Source organism: Eucyclogobius newberryi, unplaced genomic scaffold (assembly GCF_026437365.1).
Source record: "Eucyclogobius newberryi isolate DKJ021-1_F unplaced genomic scaffold, fEucNew1.0.hap1 SCAF_55, whole genome shotgun sequence".
NCBI lineage: Eukaryota > Metazoa > Chordata > Actinopteri > Gobiiformes > Gobiidae > Eucyclogobius > Eucyclogobius newberryi.
In genome coordinates, this window is record NW_027316223.1 from 183,751 (window position 1) to 195,860 (window position 12,110).

At 40.6% G+C, this 12,110-nt stretch overlaps 8 non-coding genes across 8 annotated transcripts; all 8 read right to left on the bottom strand.

Annotated features, from left to right (window-relative positions):
* Positions 1–622: 622 nt before the first annotated feature.
* Positions 623–694, bottom strand: trnaq-cug (transfer RNA glutamine (anticodon CUG)). The gene has a single exon. It is a non-coding gene; the product is annotated as a tRNA-Gln (tRNA).
* A 385-nt stretch (positions 695–1,079) lies between these two features.
* trnay-gua (transfer RNA tyrosine (anticodon GUA)) lies at positions 1,080–1,153 on the bottom strand. The gene has a single exon. It is a non-coding gene; the product is annotated as a tRNA-Tyr (tRNA).
* A 1,614-nt stretch (positions 1,154–2,767) lies between these two features.
* On the bottom strand, positions 2,768–2,839 carry trnaq-uug (transfer RNA glutamine (anticodon UUG)). Its single transcript has one exon. It is a non-coding gene; the product is annotated as a tRNA-Gln (tRNA).
* A 2,080-nt stretch (positions 2,840–4,919) lies between these two features.
* trnaq-cug (transfer RNA glutamine (anticodon CUG)) lies at positions 4,920–4,991 on the bottom strand. The gene has a single exon. It is a non-coding gene; the product is annotated as a tRNA-Gln (tRNA).
* A 2,080-nt stretch (positions 4,992–7,071) lies between these two features.
* Positions 7,072–7,143, bottom strand: trnaq-cug (transfer RNA glutamine (anticodon CUG)). Its single transcript has one exon. It is a non-coding gene; the product is annotated as a tRNA-Gln (tRNA).
* A 384-nt stretch (positions 7,144–7,527) lies between these two features.
* On the bottom strand, positions 7,528–7,601 carry trnay-gua (transfer RNA tyrosine (anticodon GUA)). Its single transcript has one exon. It is a non-coding gene; the product is annotated as a tRNA-Tyr (tRNA).
* Positions 7,602–9,222: 1,621 nt separating this feature from the next.
* On the bottom strand, positions 9,223–9,294 carry trnaq-cug (transfer RNA glutamine (anticodon CUG)). The gene has a single exon. It is a non-coding gene; the product is annotated as a tRNA-Gln (tRNA).
* Positions 9,295–11,373: 2,079 nt separating this feature from the next.
* trnaq-cug (transfer RNA glutamine (anticodon CUG)) lies at positions 11,374–11,445 on the bottom strand. The gene has a single exon. It is a non-coding gene; the product is annotated as a tRNA-Gln (tRNA).
* Between the last annotated feature and the right edge of the window lie 665 nt (positions 11,446–12,110).

Consider the following 12,110-nt stretch of genomic DNA (forward strand, 5'->3'; position numbering starts at 1 on the left):
GCCTGCTGGGTTCTCCAGCAGTTAGCATTTCCTTGTGAATAATGGGCACTTTGACATGGTGTGGTGAAAAAAGACATATTTTTCCCCTTCAGGCATGTGATTTTGTGGTCTTCCTCAGGGCTGTTCCTACATTTCCACACTCTTGGTCAGACAAAACCAGGTTCACTTCTCGTTCCCATTGGTTTAGAATATACTTAGCAGAAAGTTGTCCAGATTACCAATGCATTGAGATCATTTAGAAATGATTCCCCTCGCAAGTTCTGATTGATTGGTTTCAACAAAGATTACTGTCAGAGGATTATAGTGGTCATTTCTTTGTTTCATTTCTTGCTTATAATAAGTCCTATAAAAGTCCTGTCTCTCCAAGTCAAAGGATTCCTTCAACACATCAATGCTTTTCATTTGATTTCCTTTTGCAATGCGGTGAAACGTTTACGCCTTTTGTAATCCAGGCGTTGAATCATAAGCTTGGTCATAAGAAAACCAGCTCCAGATTTTAACAGCTTTGTTTAGTTTGTATGCTTTGGTTGGCTCCTTTCAGGGGGTAAGCACAGATTTTACCCAAAGATTCTTCTTGTTTCTGCACTTTTTCAAAAGAGTAGCGCTGCTCTCGGGGAACTCAAGGTTCCACCGAGATTTAAACTCGGATCGCTGGATTCAGAGTCCAGAGTGCTAACCATTACACCATGGAACCGCAGACTCCTCCTTGGAAGGATAACGGTCATCCAAAGCGACAAGTCTTTACGTTAATCATCCCTTGCCAAAAAAATGAGAAACAAGGAGTGAAAACAGTGCAATTAATCTTGATGTGCAGCAATACTTTTCCCTCTCTTAATGCAAAGTGTAGCAGCAGTAAACTTGAGGGAGAAAGGTATGGGTTTGAGGGCTCTTCTTGTGGGCTTTTCTGTCCTTGTAAATATTTTTCATAGACAAAAGAGTAGGCATTTCCTGTTTACTAAAAAGGCCCTTTGACCAAGGAAGCCGCAGCGCCATAACGATTTCCTGGTTTCCTTACATAATTACATACAGTGGTTACTTCTGGGATTGTATTTCTTGCTTGCTCTGGCAAGGTGAGCAATCGTCCCTGGGTGGGCTCGAACCACCAACCTTTCGGTTTACAGCCGAACGCGCTAGCCGATTGCGCCACAGAGACGAGAATCCAGGTTTATCCATAAAAGACTTGTGGCTCTAATTGCAATAAGAAATGAAGAAAAACTCTGGATTCAGAGCGCTAACGGCTATACCGTTGAACCACACCTTTCTACCGGATGTCCTGTTTTGAAAATAAGTATGACATTTGATCATTGGGCTATATCAAAGAGAGCAGCATTGAAGTAGGCAAACTTCTGCTTCATGGTTTCATTGTGTGGTGGTCATCACATCTGCCCTACACGCAGAAGGTCTTGGGTACAACATTCAGCAAAACCAAACATGTTACCAAACATGTTCATGCTAACAATGTTCCAACGAAAGCTTGCTGTTTATGTTTTATAGATCCTTTCCAGGCCATTTATGTCCTGATCTCGCAAAATATCCAATAGACCCAGCATTCCTATTCATTGTATTTTTGAGCAAAGACTAACATTCAGGTACACATGCCGAACCCAGGATTGAACCAGGAATAACGTAGCGAGAAAATGAACTAGTTCTGTGTGTCCTTTTTTCTTTTCTTTTGATTAAACATAAAACAATACAGGACACGACCAGGGAGCAAAAATCGTAATTAAAGAACTTAATAGTTACATAAAACATAACATAACATAAAATAAAAACAAAATCACATTTAAATGAAAATAAGGGTCCTACTTGGTCCAAGTCAATCAAATTAGTGCTTATCCAAGTTAAGCCTGAATGTCACTGTTTTCCATTCATCCAATGTCTAATGTCTGTTACTATGTCAGTCAAGTCTTTGATCGTTGGCGTGGTTGGTGTCGAGCATTTCTTTGTGATGGCCTTTTTCTCTACAGCCAAAAGTATGTTCCAAGGGTATCCATTTATTGTGTCCATGGCAGGAGTGTTGAGGCCCAAGTACATAGTTTTAAATTTGAGTGGGATGGAAAAGTCAAAAACAGTCTGCAGTGCCCTGTGAATTTCAGTCCATTAGTTTTTAGCAACAGCACAGCCCCAACACACCTGATAGTGGTTTGCCTGCTGGGTTCTCCAGCAGTTAGCATTTCCTTGTGAATAATGGGCACTTTGACATGGTGTGGTGAAAAAAACATATTTTTCCCCTTCAGGCATGTGATTTTGTGGTCTTCCTCAGGGCTGTTCCTACATTTCCACACTCTTGGTCAGACAAAACCAGGTTAACTTCTCGTTCCCATTGGTTTAGAATATACTTAGCAGAACGTTGTCCAGATTACCAATGCATTGAGATCATTTAGAAATGATTCCCCTCGCAAGTTCTGATTGATTGCTTTCAACAAAGATTACTGTCAGAGGATTATAGTGGTCGTTTCTTTGTTTCATTTCTTGCTTATAATAAGTCCTATAAAAGTCCTGTCTCTCCAAGTCAAAGGATTCCTTCAACACATCAATGCTTTTCATTTGATTTTCTTTTGCAATGCGGTGAAACGTTTACGCCTTTTGTAATCCAGGCGTTGAATCATAAGCTTGGTCATAAGAAAACCAGCTCCAGATTTTAACAGCTTTGTTTAGTTTGTATGCTTTGGTTGGCTCCTTTCAGGGGGTAATCACAGATTTTACCCAAAGATTCTTCTTGTTTCTGCACTTTTTCAAAAGAGTAGCGCTGCTCTCTGGGCACTCAAGGTTCCACTGAGATTTGAACTCGGATCGCTGGATTCAAAGTCCAGAGTGCTAACCATTACACCATGGAACCGCAGACTCCTCCTTGGAAGGATAACGGTCATCCAAAGCTACAAGTCTTACATCAATCATCCCTTGCCAAAAAAATGAGAAACAAGGAGTGAAAACAGTGCAAATAATCTTGATGTGCAGCAATACTTTTCCCTCTCTTGATGCAAAGTGTAGCAGCAGTAAACTTGAGGGAGAAAGGTATGGGTTTGAGGGCTCTTCTTGTGGGCTTTTCTGTCCTTGTAAATATTTTTCATAGACAAAAGAGTAGGCATTTCCTGTTTACTAAAAAGGCCCTTTGACCAAGAAAGCCGCAGCGCCATAACGCTTTCCTGGTTTCCTTACATAATTACATACAGTGGTTACTTCTGGGATTGTATTTCTTGCTTGCTCCGGCAAGGTGAGCAGTCGTCCCTGGGTGGGCCCGAACCACCGACCTTTCGATTAAAAGCCGAACGCACTAGCCGATTGCGCCACAGAGACGAGAATCTGGACATATCCATAAAAGAATTGTGCCTCTAATTGCAATAAGAAATGAAGAAAAACTCTGGATTCAGAGCGCTAACGGCTATACCGTTGAACCACACCTTTCTACAGGATGTCCTGTTTTGAAAATAAGTATGACATTTGATCATTGGGCTATATCAAAGAGAGCAGCATTGAAGTAGGCAAACTTCTGCTTCATGGTTTCATTGTGTGGTGGTCATCACATCTGCCCTACACGCAGAAGGTCTTGGGTACAACATTCAGCGAAACCAAACATGTTACCAAACATGTTCATGCTAACAATGTTCCAACGAAAGCTTGCTGTTTATGTTTTATAGATCCTTTCCAGGCCATTTATGTCCTGATCTCGCAAAATATCCAATAGACCCAGCATTCCTATTCATTGTATTTTTGAGCAAAGACTAACATTCATGTACACCTGCCGAAACCCAGGATTGAACCAGGAATAACGTAGCGAGAAAATGAACTAGTTCTGTGTTTCCTTTTTTCTTTTCTTTTGATTAAACATAAAACAATACAGGACACGACCAGGGAGCAAAAATCGTAATTAAAATAACTTAATAGTTACATAAAACATAACATAACATAAAATAAAATAAAAACAAAATCACATTTAAATGAAAATAGGGGTCCTACTTGGTCCAAGTCAATCAAATTAGTGCTTATCCAAGTTAAGCCTGAATGTCACTGTTTTCCATTCATCCAATGTCTAATGTCTGTTACTATGTCAGTCAAGTCTTTGATCGTTGGCGTGGTTGGTGTCGAGCATTTCTTTGTGATGGCCTTTTTCTCTACAGCCAAAAGTATGTTCCAAGGGTATCCATTTATTGTGTCCATGGCAGGAGTGTTGAGGCCCAAGTACATAGTTTTAAATTTGAGTGGGATGGAAAAGTCAAAAACAGTCTGCAGTGCCCTGTGAATTTCAGTCCATTATTTTTGAGCAACAGCACAGCCCCAAAACACCTGATAGTGGTTTGCCTGCTGGGTTCTCCAGCAGTTAGCATTTCCTTGTGAATAATGGGCACTTTGACATGGTGTGGTGAAAAAAGACATATTTTTCCCCTTCAGGCATGTGATTTTGTGGTCTTCCTCAGGGCTGTTCCTACATTTCCACACTCTTGGTCAGACAAAACCAGGTTCACTTCTCGTTCCCATTGGTTTAGAATATACTTAGCAGAAAGTTGTCCAGATTACCAATGCATTGAGATCATTTAGAAATGATTCCCCTCGCAAGTTCTGATTGATTGGTTTCAACAAAGATTACTGTCAGAGGATTATAGTGGTCGTTTCTTTGTTTCATTTCTTGCTTATAATAAGTCCTATAAAAGTCCTGTCTCTCCAAGTCAAAGGATTCCTTCAACACATCAATGCTTTTCATTTGATTTTCTTTTGCAATGCGGTGAAACGTTTACGCCTTTTGTAATCCAGGCGTTGAATCATAAGCTTGGTCATAAGAAAACCAGCTCCAGATTTTAACAGCTTTGTTTAGTTTGTATGCTTTGGTTGGCTCCTTTCAGGGGGTAAGCACAGATTTTACCCAAAGATTCTTCTTGTTTCTGCACTTTTTCGAAAGAGTAGCGCTGATCTCGGGGTACTCAAGGTTCCACCGAGATTTGAACTCGGATCGCTGGATTCAGAGTCCAGAGTGCTAACCATTACACCATGGAACCGCAGACTCCTCCTTGGAAGGATAACGGTCATCCAAAGCTACAAGTCTTACATCAATCATCCCTTGCCAAAAAAATGAGAAACAAGGAGTGAAAACAGTGCAAATAATCTTGATGTGCAGCAATACTTTTCCCTCTCTTGATGCAAAGTGTAGCAGCAGTAAACTTGAGGGAGAAAGGTATGGGTTTGAGGGCTCTTCTTGTGGGCTTTTCTGTCCTTGTAAATATTTTTCATAGACAAAAGAGTAGGCATTTCCTGTTTACTAAAAAGGCCCTTTGACCAAGAAAGCCGCAGCGCCATAACGCTTTCCTGGTTTCCTTACATAATTACATACAGTGGTTACTTCTGGGATTGTATTTCTTGCTTGCTCCGGCAAGGTGAGCAGTCGTCCCTGGGTGGGCCCGAACCACCAACCTTTCGATTAAAAGCCGAACGCACTAGCCGATTGCGCCACAGAGACGAGAATCTGGACATATCCATAAAAGAATTGTGCCTCTAATTGCAATAAGAAATGAAGAAAAACTCTGGATTCAGAGCGCTAACGGCTATACCGTTGAACCACACCTTTCTACAGGATGTCCTGTTTTGAAAATAAGTATGACATTTGATCATTGGGCTATATCAAAGAGAGCAGCATTGAAGTAGGCAAACTTCTGCTTCATGGTTTCATTGTGTGGTGGTCATCACATCTGCCCTACACGCAGAAGGTCTTGGGTACAACATTCAGCGAAACCAAACATGTTACCAAACATGTTCATGCTAACAATGTTCCAACGAAAGCTTGCTGTTTATGTTTTATAGATCCTTTCCAGGCCATTTATGTCCTGATCTCGCAAAATATCCAATAGACCCAGCATTCCTATTCATTGTATTTTTGAGCAAAGACTAACATTCATGTACACCTGCCGAAACCCAGGATTGAACCAGGAATAACGTAGCGAGAAAATGAACTAGTTCTGTGTTTCCTTTTTTCTTTTCTTTTGATTAAACATAAAACAATACAGGACACGACCAGGGAGCAAAAATCGTAATTAAAATAACTTAATAGTTACATAAAACATAACATAACATAAAATAAAATAAAAACAAAATCACATTTAAATGAAAATAGGGGTCCTACTTGGTCCAAGTCAATCAAATTAGTGCTTATCCAAGTTAAGCCTGAATGTCACTGTTTTCCATTCATCCAATGTCTAATGTCTGTTACTATGTCAGTCAAGTCTTTGATCGTTGGCGTGGTTGGTGTCGAGCATTTCTTTGTGATGGCCTTTTTCTCTACAGCCAAAAGTATGTTCCAAGGGTATCCATTTATTGTGTCCATGGCAGGAGTGTTGAGGCCCAAGTACATAGTTTTAAATTTGAGTGGGATGGAAAAGTCAAAAACAGTCTGCAGTGCCCTGTGAATTTCAGTCCATTATTTTTGAGCAACAGCACAGCCCCAAAACACCTGATAGTGGTTTGCCTGCTGGGTTCTCCAGCAGTTAGCATTTCCTTGTGAATAATGGGCACTTTGACATGGTGTGGTGAAAAAAGACATATTTTTCCCCTTCAGGCATGTGATTTTGTGGTCTTCCTCAGGGCTGTTCCTACATTTCCACACTCTTGGTCAGACAAAACCAGGTTCACTTCTCGTTCCCATTGGTTTAGAATATACTTAGCAGAAAGTTGTCCAGATTACCAATGCATTGAGATCATTTAGAAATGATTCCCCTCGCAAGTTCTGATTGATTGGTTTCAACAAAGATTACTGTCAGAGGATTATAGTGGTCGTTTCTTTGTTTCATTTCTTGCTTATAATAAGTCCTATAAAAGTCCTGTCTCTCCAAGTCAAAGGATTCCTTCAACACATCAATGCTTTTCATTTGATTTTCTTTTGCAATGCGGTGAAACGTTTACGCCTTTTGTAATCCAGGCGTTGAATCATAAGCTTGGTCATAAGAAAACCAGCTCCAGATTTTAACAGCTTTGTTTAGTTTGTATGCTTTGGTTGGCTCCTTTCAGGGGGTAAGCACAGATTTTACCCAAAGATTCTTCTTGTTTCTGCACTTTTTCGAAAGAGTAGCGCTGATCTCGGGGTACTCAAGGTTCCACCGAGATTTGAACTCGGATCGCTGGATTCAGAGTCCAGAGTGCTAACCATTACACCATGGAACCGCAGACTCCTCCTTGGAAGGATAACGGTCATCCAAAGCTACAAGTCTTACATCAATCATCCCTTGCCAAAAAAATGAGAAACAAGGAGTGAAAACAGTGCAAATAATCTTGATGTGCAGCAATACTTTTCCCTCTCTTAATGCAAAGTGTAGCAGCAGTAAACTTGAGGGAGAAAGGTATGGGTTTGAGGGCTCTTCTTGTGGGCTTTTCTGTCCTTGTAAATATTTTTCATAGACAAAAGAGTAGGCATTTCCTGTTTACTAAAAAGGCCCTTTGACCAAGGAAGCCGTAGCGCCATAACGATTTCCTGGTTTCCTTACATAATTACATACAGTGGTTACTTCTGGGATTGTATTTCTTGCTTGCTCTGGCAAGGTGAGCAATCGTCCCTGGGTGGGCTCGAACCACCAACCTTTCGGTTTACAGCCGAACGCGCTAGCCGATTGCGCCACAGAGACGAGAATCCAGGTTTATCCATAAAAGACTTGTGGCTCTAATTGCAATAAGAAATGAAGAAAAACTCTGGATTCAGAGCGCTAACGGCTATACCGTTGAACCACACCTTTCTACCGGATGTCCTGTTTTGAAAATAAGTATGACATTTGATCATTGGGCTATATCAAAGAGAGCAGCATTGAAGTAGGCAAACTTCTGCTTCATGGTTTCATTGTGTGGTGGTCATCACATCTGCCCTACACGCAGAAGGTCTTGGGTACAACATTCAGCGAAACCAAACATGTTACCAAACATGTTCATGCTAACAATGTTCCAACGAAAGCTTGCTGTTTATGTTTTATAGATCCTTTCCAGGCCATTTATGTCCTGATCTCGCAAAATATCCAATAGACCCAGCATTCCTATTCATTGTATTTTTGAGCAAAGACTAACATTCAGGTACACATGCCGAAACCCGGGATTGAACCAGGAATAACGTAGCGAGAAAATGAACTAGTTCTGTGTGTCCTTCTTTCTTTTCTTTTGATTAAACATAAAACAATACAGGACACGACCAGGAAGCAAAAATCGTAATTAAAAGAACTTAATAGTTACATAAAACATAACATAACATAAAATAAAATAAAAACAAAATCACATTTAAATGAAAATAAGGGTCCTACTTGGTCCAAGTCAATCAAATTAGTGCTTATCCAAGTTAAGCCTGAATGTCACTGTTTTCCATTCATCCAATGTCTAATGTCTGTTACTATGTCAGTCAAGTCTTTGATCGTTGGCGTGGTTGGTGTCGAGCATTTCTTTGTGATGGCCTTTTTCTCTACAGCCAAAAGTATGTTCCAAGGGTATCCATTTATTGTGTCCATGGCAGGAGTGTTGAGGCCCAAGTACATAGTTTTAAATTTGAGTGGGATGGAAAAGTCAAAAACAGTCTGCAGTGCCCTGTGAATTTCAGTCCATTAGTTTTTAGCAACAGCACAGCCCCAACACACCTGATAGTGGTTTGCCTGCTGGGTTCTCCAGCAGTTAGCATTTCCTTGTGAATAATGGGCACTTTGACATGGTGTGGTGAAAAAAACATATTTTTCCCCTTCAGGCATGTGATTTTGTGGTCTTCCTCAGGGCTGTTCCTACATTTCCACACTCTTGGTCAGACAAAACCAGGTTCACTTCTCGTTCCCATTGGTTTAGAATATACTTAGCAGAACGTTGTCCAGATTACCAATGCATTGAGATCATTTAGAAATGATTCCCCTTGCAAGTTCTGATTGATTGGTTTCAACAAAGATTACTGTCAGAGGATTATAGTGGTCGTTTCTTTGTTTCATTTCTTGCTTATAATAAGTCCTATAAAAGTCCTGTCTCTCCAAGTCAAAGGATTCCTTCAACACATCAATGCTTTTCATTTGATTTTCTTTTGCAATGCGGTGAAACGTTTACGCCTTTTGTAATCCAGGCGTTGAATCATAAGTTTGGTCATAAGAAAACCAGCTCCAGATTTTAACAGCTTTGTTTAGTTTGTATGCTTTGGTTGGCTCCTTTCAGGGGGTAAGCACAGATTTTACCCAAAGATTCTTCTTGTTTCTGCACTTTTTCAAAAGAGTAGCGCTGCTCTCGGGGTACTCAAGGTTCCACCGAGATTTGAACTCAGATCGCTGGATTCAGAGTCCAGAGTGCTAACCATTACACCATGGAACCGCAGACTGCTCCTTGGAAGGATAACGGTCATCCAAAGCTACAAGTCTTACATCAATCATCCCTTGCCAAAAAAATGAGAAACAAGGAGTGAAAACAGTGCAAATAATCTTGATGTGCAGCAATACTTTTCCCTCTCTTGATGCAAAGTGTAGCAGCAGTAAACTTGAGGGAGAAAGGTATGGGTTTGAGGGCTCTTCTTGTGGGCTTTTCTGTCCTTGTAAATATTTTTCATAGACAAAAGAGTAGGCATTTCCTGTTTAATAAACAGGCCCTTTGACCAAGGAAGCCGCAGCGCCATAACGATTTCCTGGTTTCCTTACATAATTACATACAGTGGTTACTTCTGGGATTGTATTTCTTGCTTGCTCTGGCAAGGTGAGCAGTCGTCCCTGGATGGGCTTGAACCACCAACCTTTCGGTTAACAGCCGAACGCGCTAGCCGATTGCGCCACAGAGACGAGAATCTAGGCATATCCATAAAAGACTTGTGCATCTAATTGAAATAAGAAATGAAGAAAAACTCTGGATTCAGAGCGCTAACGGCTATACCGTTGAACCACACCTTTCTACAGGATGTCCTGTTTTGAAAATAAGTATGACATTTGATCATTGGGCTATATCAAAGAGAGCAGCATTGAAGTAGGCAAACTTCTGCTTCATGGTTTCATTGTGTGGTGGTCATCACATCTGCCCTACACGCAGAAGGTCTTGGGTACAACATTCAGCGAAACCAAACATGTTACCAAACATGTTCATGCTAACAATGTTCCAACGAAAGCTTGCTGTTTATGTTTTATAGATCCTTTCCAGGCCATTTATGTCCTGATCTCGCAAAATATCCAATAGACCCAGCATTCCTATTCATTGTATTTTTGAGCAAAGACTAACATTCATGTACACCTGCCGAAACCCAGGATTGAACCAGGAATAACGTAGCGAGAAAATGAACTAGTTCTGTGTTTCCTTTTTTCTTTTCTTTTGATTAAACATAAAACAATACAGGACACGACCAGGGAGCAAAAATCGTAATTAAAATAACTTAATAGTTACATAAAACATAACATAACATAAAATAAAATAAAAACAAAATCACATTTAAATGAAAATAAGGGTCCTACTTGGTCCAAGTCAATCAAATTAGTGCTTATCCAAATTAAGCCTGAATGTCACTGTTTTCCATTCATCCAATGTCTAATGTCTGTTACTATGTCAGTCAAGTCTTTGATCGTTGGCGTGGTTGGTGTCGAGCATTTCTTTGTGATGGCCTTTTTCTCTACAGCCAAAAGTATGTTCCAAGGGTATCCATTTATTGTGTCCATGGCAGGAGTGTTGAGGCCCAAGTACATAGTTTTAAATTTGAGTGGGATGGAAAAGTCAAAAACAGTCTGCAGTGCCCTGTGAATTTCAGTCCATTATTTTTGAGCAACAGCACAGCCCCAAAACACCTGATAGTGGTTTGCCTGCTGGGTTCTCCAGCAGTTAGCATTTCCTTGTGAATAATGGGCACTTTGACATGGTGTGGTGAAAAAAACATATTTTTCCCCTTCAGGCATGTGATTTTGTGGTCTTCCTCAGGGCTGTTCCTACATTTCCACACTCTTGGTCAGACAAAACCAGGTTCACTTCTCGTTCCCATTGGTTTAGAATATACTTAGCAGAACGTTGTCCAGATTACCAATGCATTGAGATCATTTAGAAATGATTCCCCTCGCAAGTTCTGATTGATTGGTTTCAACAAAGATTACTGTCAGAGGATTATAGTGGTCGTTTCTTTGTTTCATTTCTTGCTTATAATAAGTCCTATAAAAGTCCTGTCTCTCCAAGTCAAAGGATTCCTTCAACACATCAATGCTTTTCATTTGATTTTCTTTTGCAATGCGGTGAAACGTTTACGCCTTTTGTAATCCAGGCGTTGAATCATAAGCTTGGTCATAAGAAAACCAGCTCCAGATTTTAACAGCTTTGTTTAGTTTGTATGCTTTGGTTGGCTCCTTTCAGGGGGTAAGCACAGATTTTACCCAAAGATTCTTCTTGTTTCTGCACTTTTTCAAAAGAGTAGCGCTGCTCTCGGGGCACTCAAGGTTCCACCGAGATTTAAACTCGGATCGCTGGATTCAGAGTCCAGAGTGCTAACCATTACACCATGGAACCGCAGACTCCTCCTTGGAGTCTTTACATCAATCATCCCTTGCCTAAAAAATGAGAAACAAGGAGTGCAAACAGTGCAAATAATCTTGATGTGCAGCAATACTTTTCCCTCTCTTAATGCAAAGTGTAGCAGCAGTAAACTTGAGGGAGAAAGGTATGGGTTTGAGGGCTCTTCTTGTGGGCTTTTCTGTCCTTGTAAATATTTTTCATAGACAAAAGAGTAGGCATTTCCTGTTTACTAAACAGGCCCTTTGACCAAGGAAGCCCCAGCGCCATAACGATTTCCTGGTTTCCTTACATAATTACATACAGTGGTTACTTCTGGGATTGTATTTCTTGCTTGCTCTGGCAAGGTGAGCAGTCGTCCCTGGGTGGGCTCTAACCACCAACCTTTCGGTTAACAGCCGAACGCGCTAGCCGATTGCGCCACAGAGACGAGAATCTAGGCATATCCATAAAAGACTTGTGCATCTAATTGAAATAAGAAATGAAGAAAAACTCTGGATTCAGAGCGCTAACGGCTATACCGTTGAACCACACCTTTCTACAGGATGTCCTGTTTTGAAAATAAATATGACATTTGATCATTGGGCTATATCAAAGAGAGCAGCATTGAAGTAGGCAAACTTCTGCTTCATGGTTTCATTGTGTGGTGGTCATCAAATCTG